The sequence below is a fragment of the Euprymna scolopes genome, chromosome 18 (assembly GCF_053919585.1).
Source record: "Euprymna scolopes isolate OS-2025 chromosome 18, ASM5391958v1, whole genome shotgun sequence".
In the NCBI taxonomy this organism is placed as follows: Eukaryota; Metazoa; Mollusca; class Cephalopoda; order Sepiida; family Sepiolidae; genus Euprymna; species Euprymna scolopes.
The window spans coordinates 70214009-70225949 of NC_136499.1; the positions used below are offsets into that span (position 1 = coordinate 70214009).

General features: G+C 37.5%; 1 pseudogene; it reads right to left on the reverse strand.

Annotated features, from left to right (window-relative positions):
* Positions 1–11570: 11570 nt before the first annotated feature.
* On the reverse strand, positions 11571–11687 carry LOC145301571 (5S ribosomal RNA; annotated as a pseudogene).
* Positions 11688–11941: the final 254 nt, after the last annotated feature.

Sequence of the window (11941 nt, forward strand, 5' to 3'; positions counted from 1 at the left end):
GAAATGGGAATAAAACTGTCATAAAGAAGATCAAAGAAAGAAGGTGCGAAACTGGATAGATATAAAGAGAGAACTCAACAGTTCAGAGAGAATATGTTATTTAGTCTGAAACAGAAGTTCTATGAAGGACTTGATAGACGGTCAAATTACGTAAATGAAGTACCAGAAGAGTGCACAAAGTTTTGGAGTGAGATTTTGAGTGTAAAAAAGAAGATATTAGAAATGAAAAACGAAGTAAGTTAAAGCAACCTCAAGATATAATGAAAATGAGCAAGGAGAAAGTGAGTAAACAACGTAAGAAATTTGAAGAAATTGAAAAGCTCTCAAACAAGATGGTGTACATGGGGTATTGGTTGAAAAAACTTTACCACCTTGCATGGAAGGATTGCATCTCAAATTGATAGAATGTTGACAGTAAATGTAATTCTTGAATGGAGCTCTGCCAGAAGGATATTTCAAAGGGCACTGCGGTTGATAACTATCAACCCATCACCTGCCTTCCACTGATATGGAAACTGTTGGCAGGGATTTTGGCAGATGAGATTAACAAATATATGAAACAGCAAAAGATCTTACCGGGGGAACAAAAGGGATGTATACGAGGTAGTAGAAGGACCAAGGATCAGTTGCTTATTTCTAGGGCAATACTTCGGGATTGTAAGAGAAGATCCACAAATCTATGCATGCCATGAATAGATTATCGCAAATCATATGATCTGCTTCCACATAGCTGGAGTAAGAAATGTATGGAAATATTTGAAATAGCTGTGTGATATTTCTTGGAAAAAAAGCATGAAACAATAGAAAGTGTCATTAACATAAAATGGAGAAGATCTTGGGAATATCCATGTGAAAATAGAGATTTTTCAAGGTGATAGCTTGTCAGCTTGTCACAATTGTTGTTTGTTTTGAGTATGGTACCCTTGTCGTTCATATTACAAAAGGTAAATGCACGTTATGAATAGGGAAAGAAGGAGTATTATTTATGGATGAGATAAAGTTGTATGCAAAGAACAAATACCAGCTAAATATGCTGGAAAGAACTGTTCAAATATTTAGTAATGACATAGTTATGAAATTGAAAAGATGAAAAATTGTGAAAGTAAAGGAATAAAACTTTTGAATAGGAAATGATAAAAGAGGTTGGAGAAGAAGGATACACCTACTTAGAAATTGTGGAGTTAGATGAAATGCAAGAAGTTGAAATGAATGGAAATAATAGCAAAAGATTTGAAGAGAAGACAACGGTGGGTTCTCAGGTCAAGACTGAATGAAGAAAAAAATATCCGGAGTAAACACATAGACAGTAGCTATATTTCGATATGGGACAGGTATCATTTAATGGAAAGAAAATGAGCTGAAGGATACGGACAGGAAAACAAGGAAAACGATGATAATGAATGGATCTCTTCGCCCAAATAGTGATGTCGATAGGTTATATGTGAAAAGAAAAGAGGGAGGACGAGGACTAATATGTGTAGAACGATGTGTGAAAGAAGAAGAAAATAATATGAAAGTTTACGAACTGTAAGGAGAAGCTGATAAAGGGTGTGGCAAAATGTGAAAAATTGCAAAAGAGTGAACTAGTAAGAAGCAAGGAATTTAAGGCAATAAATGAACAAAAAATGAAAGACAAATGGATTGAGAAGAAAATGCATGGCCAGTTCTGTAGAGATCTATAAGAGGCAGTGAGCAAGGAGAAAATCTGGCGATGATTGTCAAAATGTGACTTGAAGGTTGGGAAAGAAGCCCAGTATGTGCCGCACAAGATTAAGCGTTCATGATGAATTATGTGAAGTATAACATTAATAAAACGTATAAAAGTCCCTTATGTCGACTGTGGGGGGTATTTATTTGCTCCCCCGTCGAGCAAATTAGCACAAGGCCGATATGTCGACTGTGGGGACAGATAGGTGAGAATGTACAATACTTCATCAATAGCTGCGAGAAGTTAGCTCAAAAGGAATACAAGAGACGGCATGACAATATTCCGAGAAAGGTTCATTAGGATATATGCAAGAAAAGAGGATTGGAATGCAGTGAAAACTGGTATGAGCATGTTCCAGAAAAGAATGGTGGAGAGTGATTATGTGAAATTATTGTGGGACATGAATATCCAATGTGATAATGTGATTGAAGCAAGGAGACCAGATTTATTTTGGATGAAAGAAAAAAGAACACAAGTCAATAATCATCAATATAACAGTGCTGGCTGATATGAATGTGACGGAAAAAGAAAAGAGCTCGAAAAATACCAAGATTTGAAAAGGGAGATAAGAAGATTGTGAAAGTAAAAGAAGGTAGCAATTGTACCTATTGTGATGGGAGTTCCGGGGAGTATAACAAAAGGATTTGAAAATTGGATTGTGAAAATTTGGATTAATGTAAACTATTTACTCTAAACTAATATAAAAGTACATTTTGTGTAATTTGTATGTGACTCGTGTCAAATGGTCCCAAAATTGGAATAGGTAATTTTGTTTAAAAAGGGAGAATTTTAATTTCATTTTAAACGGAGGGAGAGTGTATCTTATTATTTTCTTTTGATTTGTTGTTGACGTAAAAAAAAAATATGTAAGGAGAGAAAGCGAAAGAGAGAGACAGAGAGAGAGAGAGAGAGATTCTGTAAATAAGAAGAGGGCGAACAAACGTTTAAAAGAGAAAAACGTGTACACTGTTTAGCGCATATGCGTGAAAACATGCGTACGTGAAAAAATGAGAGAGAGAGTATTTATAGAAAGAGTGAAATAGGGAGAATCCAGAAATAGGCAGCACGCATGCATAAAAATATGAGAAGAGTGGTTTCTGGTAGGGCCTCTCGATGCCATACTAGTGCTCCACAAATCCCAAAACCTCAACATGACAAATCTCCAAAGAAAAAAACACGAATAAACCTAGAACCCCATCCTCCAACGTAGACCCCTACTACCAGGTCTCCTTCTCCAACATCAGGGGTCTACGTTCTAACCTTCCAGAGGTTGAAACACGATTACAGGAGACGAAACCGGACATATTCTTTCTAAGTTAAACCGGCATAGGGCCAGCAACTTCCCTTAACGAATTCATAATTAAAGGATACTCTAACTTAACATCTAAATCTACCCCCAAGATCGCCATGGGCATGGAATATGTGCCTACATCAAAGATGGCTTTCCATGTGGTAGGATTATCTCCAAAGAAGACCATGTGCTTCCGGTTTGCACTAGCTTACACCACTGCATTTATATTTGCCCTCTATCGCCCCCACAACAGTGGAGTTACTATCTTTAAGAGCATAACTGAGAAAATTGACCACATCCTTCGGCTAACATTCACATTTGCAGTGACTTCAATGTTCATAATGTGGAATGGCTGACCTAATCAAATAAAACCGATGACAAAGGGGAGGTTTTGTCATGATTTTGCCATTGCCTATGATCTCACTCAGATTGTTCACGAACCTACCCGTGTGCCCGATACTACCGGTCAGTATGCAAGCCTTCTAAACCTTTTCCTCACAACTTCCCCTGCGCTATGTTCATGTTCCGTTCTATCTCCTCTGGGATCCTCCGACCACTCTTTTGTAGCAGTTAAGATAAAAATGAAATGTAATAAGTCTTTAGACGTACCTCTCCACCGTAATGTATATCGATACTCTATGGCTGACTGGGATAGCTTCCATACATTCATATCTGATCTACCTCTGCATTCCTAGTTTAAAAAGGATGTGTCCTCTAGAGTATCAGACCTGACAGAATGGTTAATTGTAGGCATAGACTGATTTATACCATCCCAAAAATTCCAACAAAAACCTAACAGCCAGCCATGGTTCTCCCCAGAACATCGCGCACAGAAATCACTTTTTCCATAGTTACCAACGTAATAGATGTATTGAGACTAAAGCTGCTTTCAGGACTGCCAATAACCACTGTAAAAGAGTAATAAAAAATGCAAGAGAGCTATATGCTCAGTCCGTTAAATCCAAAGTAGCTGAGCAGCGGCTTGGTTCCCACCAGTTCTGGCAAATAGCAAACAGAATCTTGAACAGAAGCGTGCGTTCTATCCCAACTATCATCAATGGACGTGGGGTCATCTCGTCAGCATCAGACAAGGCCAAACTATTTGCCAAGAACTTTGCAGCTAACTCTACCCTCTGCGACAAAGGCCATCAACTCCCCGTATTTCCTCCTATAACAGACACACTATGCAGCATACAAATATCTGTGCGTGATGTCGCCAAGCTAAGCAAGAACCTTGATTCTAGTAAAGCTACTGGCCCTGACGGCATTCCAGTTATAGTGCTGAAAAAGCTCCAACCAGAACTTGCCCCCATACTTAAAAAATGTTTAAGCGTTGCCTTAAGAACACCCTGGAAAACCTCATCAGTATGCCCTGTATTTAAGAATTAAGATGAAAAGTCATCTCCCTCTCAACACAATCCAATAAGTCTCCTATGTGTCATGAGTAAGTTGTTGGAATCCATAATAAATAAAGAAGTAGTCAACCACCTCAACAGAAACAACCTTCTTAGTAACATGTAATATGGTTTCCACCCTGCAAGATCTACAGCAGATATGCTAACGGTTATATCTCATGGGATTAGTGAATATCTTGACAAAGGCTTCCTTTCCAGGGCAATTGCTCTTGATATATCGAAGGCCTTCGATAAGGTATGGCATAAGGGCCTACTTCACAAGATTTCCAGCTAAGGTATAACTGGAAATGTTTTCTCAATCATTAAATCATTTCTCTCCGATAGGTTCATAAGAGTAGTGGTTGATGGGCAGAAATCAGAGGCCCACAGTATTAATGCTGGAGTCCCCCAGGGGTCCATCCTGGGCCCAACTCTCTTCTTGATACACATCAATGATCTCCCTAAACACATACTAAAATCATTCGTTGACATCTATGCTGATGACACGACCATGGCAACACATCAAGGCCGTAAATGACAAAGTTCTCTCTAATTCTCTCTCCTCTGCTCTTGAGCGCGTGGTACAGTGGGGAAGGGGTGGCTGGTTACTTTTAATGCATCCAAAACCAAGGTTCTATCTTTACATCATCAACGCTCTGATCCCCATCTGGCATCAATTGAAATGGATGGCTCTCGCCTTGGGGAGGTTCCATGTTTTGACAAGCTTCTGGGTTTGACCTTTACTCTTGATCTGAAATGGAACACGTACATCAGGTCTGTTACCAAGGACGCTGGGAAAATGGTGGGATCCTTCTACCGCTCCAGAAGATATCTCACTACTGATGCAATTCTCTATCTGTATAAAAGCCAAGTACGTCCAAGGGTGGAGTACTGCTGCTACATCTGGGCAGGAGCTGCTAAAAACAGCCTATGCTGCCTTGACAGAGTACAAAATAGACTTCGTGGTTTAGTGGGGGATTCCCTTTTCTCTTCCCTGCAGCCTCTCTCCCACAGGAGAGGCGTTGCGAGCCTTTCTTTGTTTTATCATTATTTCCATGGCAGGTGCTCATCTGAGCTCCAATCTCGCCAATCTTTCACGAGAAACACCCGTCTGGCTGAAACTACTGTGAAAAATTTCCCCCACACTTTATCTGTGCCTAAATCCAAACGTAGATTCCATGAGCAGAGCTTCTTTCTCAGAAGTGCACGACTGTGGAACTCTCTTCCGTTTGCCTGTTTCCCACCTGGCTACAACTTGGATGTCTTCAAATCCAACATAAACAAATTCATGACAAACCGCTCCCTTAAGTAAGACACTCTATCAAATCTCCAATACCAATGATTACTACAATACTATCTCATTGATTATTGTACACGCAATAACCCTTATCTCTGAGTGGCCTCCGGGCCTTGATAACTGGTGACCCCCATGTAAAAAAAAGAGGCGTAACCGATATCGAAGAAAGAACGAAGAGTTAAAACCTTACATACATTAAAAAAAAAAGAAACTGTAAGTTTACCCTCTATCTTTCTCAAACTTATTATCTCCTACGTTGAAGGCTGATATTTTGTTTTGTTTAGATATTTATTATTACTTGATCTACTCTCCGCTCTTTATACATAGAGTATTAGTATATGACTTTTCATTCCCATATTTTTTCTTCCCCGTTAAATTTTGTGAATAAAGTTGCTTCAAAAAGTTTTAATTTGTATTCGTCTCTGCTTTTCTGCATTGTGTTTGTTTCGTCTGTCTTATGTGATGGGTTGGGAAGAGTTGTTTCCCTTTGTTTTATTTTTTATATGTCAAGTGTGTGACACTGGTGACATAAAATACTTCTATTCTATCAAGCTTCCTATCTAAAATAAAGTTTTTAAAAACTCCATGCAATACAGTATTTTGTTTTACACGGTGTGGTTGAAGGATGAAAAAAACAAGTTGGGACAAAATATTGATTTGTCAGATTCAAAGCTATCGATTACAAAAGTCGAGAAATAATTAATTCCTTTGTAAGTATCTTTTGCTTTAGTTCTTTATATTTCCTTGTCGTGTGGCACAAGGCAATGAACGTTCGTTCCTTTTTATAGCATAGAACCTGTAACATAGCGCGGAGGGTTGTATGCAAACATCGAGCCGTGAGCAAAATGACGTCACGGTAAGAAAAAAGAAGACTATAAAAGGAGAGGGCACGTGCGAGAAAACGATCACGTTGGAGACGCGGATAACGTTCGAGAGCACATTAGACAAAACAATCACGTGGGTGACGACACACCCGTAACGAGAAGTAACGCGTGGCTGAAGATTGAAAAAATAAACGACGTTGTTGCACGAAAAAGTGAGTTCGAGTTATTCTTTGTCTGTTTTTTTTCCATGGGGTCACCACTTATCAAGGCCCGAAGGCCACTCAGAGATAAGGGTTATTGCGTGTACAGTAATCAATGAGATAGTATTATATCAATCATTAGTATTGGGGGTTTTGATAGAGTGTCTTACTTAAGGGGGCGGTTTGTTAGGAGTTTGTTTATGTTGGACTTGAAGACGTCCAAGTTGTAGTCAGGTGGGAAACAGGCAAGCGGCAGAGAGTTCCACTGGCGTGCAGTTCTGAGAAAGAAGCTTTGCTCATGGAATCTACGTTTGGATTTAGGCATAGATAAAGAGTGGGGAAAATTATTGACAGTAGTTTCAGCCAGAGAGGTGTTTCTTGTGAAAGATTGGCGAGGAGGGACGAGGGATTGGAGCTCAGACGAGCACTTGCCATGGAAATAACGATAAAACAAAGATAGGCTCGCAACGTCTCTCCTGTGGGAGAGAGGCTGCAGGGAAGAGAAAATGGAATCCCCCACTAAACCACGAAGTCTATTTTGTACTCCGTCAAGGCAGCATAGGCTGTTTTTAGCAGCTCCTGCCCAGATGTAGCAGCAGTACTCCATCCTTGGACGTACTTGGCTTTTATACAGATAGAGAATTGCATCAGTAGTCTTGGTTTCCTTTGCAACGTAGACTGATACAACGTGTGGGTCCTGTGTATAAACGCGGGTAAGGTTACAAGCCGAACTTGGGATTAGTTGGATATATAAGACATTTTTGTCCGCAACAACGATATCGTTTTACCAGACTTTGAAAGGAGACGTTGTCTTTCAAATTTATCCTCACATTCGACAAGTGTGTTATGAATAACCTGGGTCATTCAGTACTCCGTAGTGTTGAAAGGTCAAACTAAATGCAGATTTACATATAGCGACGGCGGCAGTAAATAAGAAGGGAGCGAGATACCTGTTCTTTTTAGCTTTTTCTTTTGTTGATGTTTTTTAAATTTTTTAAAATCTTCTTTCTCTCTTTTTGCTGTCACGAGAGAAAATCACGCCCATTCCACAGATAAGACGTCTTCTGTCCAGTGCTAGGTATTCGAGTTTAATTATTTTCTAAATGCAGTGATAAAAACAAATCCTATTTTTATATAAAACTAGCCTGGGTGTCCGGCATTGCCTGGATGTTTGAAGGTGTATGTTGAGCAAAAAAAAAAAAAGTGGTAGCAAACAGGCTCGAACCTGTATCGCGAAGGAGGAAAAGAATTGGGCTTGACCATTACTCCTGATCTTAAATGGAACACGTACATCAAATCTGTTGCCAAGGCCGCCGGCAAAAATGGTGGGATCTTTCTATCGATCCGGTAAATATCTCACTGCTGATGCTATTCTCTATCTATATAAGAGCCAGGTACGTCCAAGGATGGAATACTGTTGCCACATCTGGGTAGGAGCTGCTAGAAAGGACTTGTCCTGCCTTGATAGAGTTCAAAATAGACTTTGTAGCCTCGTAGGAGATGTCCTTTTCTCCTCCTTGCAACCTCTATCTCACAGAAGAGATGTTGCGAGTTTGTCTCTGATGTATCATTATTTTCATGGAAAGTGTTCGACTGAGCTTCAGTCTATGGTCCCCCCTCGCCAAACTTTCACAAGAAACACTCGTCTAGTTGTAAACACTATCAATAATTCCCCCCCCACTCTTTATCTGTGCCTAAATCTAAACATAGATTCCATGGACAAAGCTTCTTTCTTAGAACTGCACGCCTGTGGAATTGTCTTCCGTTTTCCTGCTTTCCGGCTGACTACAATATGGTTGTGTTCAAGTCTAAAGTAAATAAGTTCTTGATGAGCCGTTCCATATAAGTTATCAAATTTACCAAATTTTCATTACTAATGATTACTATATTGTCCAATTTCTACTGTACACTCTTTAACCCTTATCCTTGAGTGGCCTCTGGGCCTTGATAATGTGGTGATGCATATGTAAAAAAAAAAAAAAGGACGTGAAAAAAAAGTGACGTCTTTGCTCTTGCGTCCATCGCCAAATCGGAAGTGGTAAAGGTTTAAATTAAAGCTTGTCAATCGAAAAGAGAGGATGACTTTCGAAAATATCGACGAAAAAAAAAACACCCCTCCCTGTAGAAAAGTGCTCAGTTGAGGGCGAAATAATTTTTTTTTGACAAAATTTTCGATATTTGTCGTCTGAAGCATCGAGCTTCAAAACGATACTAATTTCCTGAAAATCCGTTGCCTCTGTCGTAAGTTTTAGCCATACATACATACATACATACATACATACATACATAAATACATACATACATACATATATACATAAATACATTTAAATAGACAGATGAGATTTATATTATGAATGCCTTGAACACAGTGTTCAATTTTAAGCTGCTATATGCCTTTTCTTAAGTTTTGATAATAATTTACTAGTGAAGAATTAGTGCGACTAATTATTACTCGGTCGGCCAGGCAGCAGACCACATACCTACGAAGATCTAAAGACAATGTGGATACAAGGCAATGGCTAACCGTTGCCTTAAACATGGATGTAACTAACGTTGTTTTAGAGGTTGGGGAAACCGAACCCAAAGTTAAGATTTTACTCTCAAGTATTTCTGTCAGTGCAGTCACACCAAAATACCCACCTCGGGACAAGATCTTATTACAGTCGTTTTTTTTTTTTTTGTTTTGTTTTTTTTTTTTAAGGGGTTGGGGGGGGTTGTTTGTTTGTTTTGTTGTTGTTGTTGTCGTTTTTTTTTGTTGTTTTTTTTTGTTTTTTTCAGCCATGCTTGTCTTCCTCAATCATTTTCTGATCATTTTACGCTGATTCATAACTATACCTTTTTGTTTTGTTTTGTTTTGTTTTATTTCAAATTTCAGTCTTTGTTGATCCACCTTTGAGAGGTGTTTAGTTATACGTGTCGTCTCGTAATTACTACTCTTTTCATCATTTTGACTCTTGTGTATATATCAGTTAATATCGTATATGTTTTTAGATAGAGTGGTGAGGTTCTCAATTAATTGTCTGTGTCGGATATATCCTCGAGAGTCAAAACAATGAAAAGAACATTCTCTTGTCATAGCCTTAGTAATTACATATTAGGACCTATGATAAATTAAACTAATTAGGTTTTCATTTTTGTTTCATTTTTATTTTCACTCGAATTTCTCATAAATCAAGGGCACCCTACCTGGGGCTAACGCTTGATGTCTATATGAGATACATAGATATTCGAATATTCCAGTAAAGTCTCCTTTACAGCTCAAACGCTGAGTTAGTAAAGAAGTTGAGAACATAATTTTCCTCTTCCCAATTGATTATTTAAATAGGTTATAGTATATTCTCTTGTGGTCTTTTCGTCTTATGGCCTTCCTGGGCAAGAATTCATCTGGTTTGGTGGAGTAGCCAGCGTCGTGCAGTTACTTGAGATTAGATCACTCGGAAAAGATGCACCATTCCTCGTAAAAGCCAATGTGGGTAAGCTATACCAAGGAGATCTTATTTGGGTCCCGAATTATACATGATTTTGATTAATTATTTTGATTAATTATTTTGATTAATTATTTTTGATTAATTATTTTGATTAATTATTTTGATTAATTATTTTTGATTAATTATTTTGATTAATTATTTTGATTAATTATATTGATTAATTATTTTGATTAATTATTTTTGATTAATTATTTTGATTAATTATTTTGATTAATTATTTTGATTAATTATTTTTGATTAATTATTTTAAATAATTATTTTGATTAATTATTTTGATTAATTATTTTGATTAATTACTTTGATTAATTATTTTTGATTAATTATTTCTATTAATTATTTTGATTAATTATTTTGATTAATTATTTTGATTAATTATGCTTTACTTGTAGGCAAATATAACTTCATGCTTAGTTCTCTCTGTAGGCATTCAATGTTGTCACTTGTTATAAGAATCTGTTCAAAACTTTTCGTCCTTTTTTTACTTTATTTCGGTCGTTGTTTCTTAGCGATAGTAAATTTCTTTTCATCCTAGTTCATGATTTTCTTGATGCGTCCACCTTCCTCTGTTTTCTCATCAATGGATCTCATTAGATTTATGCAGTTCCAGTATTTATATTGTATTTTTATTATTAGTTAAATAAGAGTCCTCATAGGTCATCATCATTAATTGCTCACTGATAATAACTGGTGGTGTTCTCTGGAGCCTGCGTGACAACAAGTCTCCACATTTTCAAGTAATTTACACCTCTTTTGAAAAGTATTGCAAATAACTTTGCGTTATCGCAACGCTAGCTTACCATTGATTTATCGTCGGCAGTGGCCATAAATGTTCTCTGGGATTTTGATGGCAATAAACCTTTCAGTGCTCTCTGGATACTTCCAATGGAGGTTTAGTCAGTGTTCTTCCTCGTATACTCTTTCATCTATCCAATACAATCAAGATACAAAGAATTTGGCCGCCAGACCATGATTAAAGAGTAATACCTGTATTGTACTTGTTCTTGGAAGAAAAATCTTATACTGCGATCATTTATTTTTGCTTCATTCCAATATCTATTCGTAGTAGGGGGTTAGATATTTTCCAACATTAAAAACTGTCCGTGTATATATATATATATATATATATATATATATATATATATATATATATATATATATATATATATATATATATATATATATATATAAAGGACTCCTTCAGTCTTTGACAGACTATGGATACCCACGAGGGGTGCCTGAGCGTGAAATTTTTGTGACAGGAGGTGCGCAATCTCCAACCACACCTCTCTTAATCGACATTGTTTAATACCAGTAGCAAGTGAAATATGTACAGGATGACTGGAAACAAATGCCGAGATAAGCGGAGAGCTCACACAGCGTCTAGAATTCCCAAATGGTCACCCATCTTGTACTAACCAGGATCGACGTTGTTTAACTTCGGTGATCTGACGAGAACCGGTGTGTCAACGCGATTATGCCGTGTGTATAGTTCGACAAGATACATCTAAAGAAGGTCGTGGGTTACATCGACTGAAACGTCTTGATATGTCACCCAAGATGAGAACAATACTCCGAATAATCCAAATAATTCGAATAATCAATCCTCATCTAAAAAAATTCAGAAACGTCATTGATAGGTTTTAGTGTATTTGTCTATTGTTCATAAATCGCATTTGAAAGTAAAAATGGAATTATCGATTGTTCTCTGAATACAGCCATGATTGCTTCGTCACTGTTCG